Genomic DNA, 1899 nt, shown 5'->3' with positions numbered 1-1899 from the left:
TGGAGGTAAAGGAATGGAGCAATATATTCTATACAAGAGCTATGTTTCCCTAAATGTCGCAACTGCTGGCCTCTTTGTGACAGGAAAAGAAGCAGAGTGGAACAGCAGAGCAGACAGAGAAAGAATCCAGGCTTGGGGATGACACCAACGTTCAAGGGAAGGATTATTTCCAATCAGAGAGCAAAATCGAGGCTTAGCAGAAGGCACCAGGAAGGGGCAGTGTCCATGCGGGAAGGGAACCTGCTCAGAATTTTCATTTTCATATTAGAGAAATCTAATATGATCTTTACAAATGTACATGCCAGATCTTTCCCTTACTCCAGCAGGTTATTATTCTCCCTCTCAGCTTCACAATCAGAAGCCTAAACTCTGGTAGTATGTTCCAAACCTTTTTAAAAATAGCCTACTTAGAATCTTTTTTATTTGATTACAGGACCATGAAAATTTCCAGATGCATTTTTTGGAATTGCACTGTTAAGAAACTGAGAATCTTAGCTGTCACAGTCAGCTAATACAGTCACTCCGGACAGCTGTATTTCAAGGAAAAATACCAGCATCCCGATCCAAACAACAATGACTTGGAGAAGCCTGAGCAAACCAGCCAGAACACGATGCAGAATGCTGTAGAAACAAACCATCAACACATTTTACTAATTAGATTAGAATTAGCTGGAGTTTTAGTTAAAACAGGTAAGCATTTACTGTGTTATGTACCTGATGATGTTAACACGATGTTGAATTACAGTTACGTACAAATAAAAGCTTTTTCAATGAGCAATGAAAACCAATATTTTCCTAGTGAACTTTTAAACCTCTATTATTTCAAAATGTATTAACTTTGCTGGTAAAGGAAGAGACAAATTTATGACTGACAGTTTGGAAATTCTTGCTTTGTGAGGCATTCTGAGGACAAAAAAGTCATGAGAAATGACATCTACTCTCTGTCTCCCGAAGCAATTTGTGCTCTAAAGCTAACCAGGAAACAATCCCAGCCAGCATTCAAACAGATGGCAAGAACAAATATAATCAGTTAAAGAAAATATGTTATTAATGCTTTCATCCCCAATAGATGTAATCGATACATAAACAAGCCAACAAACCTATGGCTGGAGATGTCATCATAAAAGACTGGAAAGAATCGAGCTATCAAAATCTACCTTGATGGTAGTCATATTACATCTTGTGCTTCTGTAACTTGGTAAAGCTCTTTTGTTTGTCTGTGATTCAACAAAATTACTATGTCACCAGTAAGTTTGGATTTGAATAAGACTGTGATAGAAACCACGGTATTCCTTTTATTTTAGTTGAGATAGATAGAAAACACTCCTGCAACCAGGAGACGATTCTGTAAGACGGGAAAAGTCAGGGTGACTCTTCTCCCTGCGTGTGGCGAGCGCTGGCCCAAGCCTTACGTATATTAGGACTTGCAAAGCAGTTGTGAGATGGCAGCATCACTACACATCCCCGTGCTGAAGAATGTCCCTGGTATCACCTGATACAGTATTACCTAGTAATTTATAAAAGAATGAAATATTCAGCAGAGTTTTCCCATTTTTAATGGCAATAATAAAAGTTTTCACTAGCTTATTGGAAAAGTTACTTCAAATCTGTTAATGAAAAGCACCTTTTTAACAGTTAAGTACTAATATAAATTTTTCATCCTTGTTACTGTCTTTCTTGTATCCCATTTCTCATTGCTACCTTCTTCTTACCTTCCATATTATCTTCTACTGAATATGTTGGTAGCGTATGTAAGGTAGTAGAGCAATTGAGTAGGACTGTCTAGTCTGGCCACAGGCATGACAGGCCAGAGAACCTAACACAATCATCTACGCATTAAGCCCATATACTCTGGGTTATGCCCAACAAAGACACCTGCTCTTCACTTTTTAGTTTTAG

The 1899-nt window shown here is 38.1% G+C and overlaps 1 long non-coding RNA gene across 1 annotated transcript in view; it reads right to left on the bottom strand.

Annotated features, from left to right (window-relative positions):
• LOC103921519 overlaps positions 1–1899 on the bottom strand; it is a 22222-nt gene that overhangs the window by 4591 nt on the left and 15732 nt on the right. The window lies entirely within an intron of this gene.

The sequence above is a fragment of the Pygoscelis adeliae genome, unplaced genomic scaffold (assembly GCF_000699105.1).
Source record: "Pygoscelis adeliae isolate BGI_AS28 unplaced genomic scaffold, ASM69910v1 Scaffold8, whole genome shotgun sequence".
In the NCBI taxonomy this organism is placed as follows: domain Eukaryota; kingdom Metazoa; phylum Chordata; class Aves; order Sphenisciformes; family Spheniscidae; genus Pygoscelis; species Pygoscelis adeliae.
Note: the sequence above shows the minus strand (reverse complement) of the source record. Positions and strands in the feature narration are given on the sequence as shown.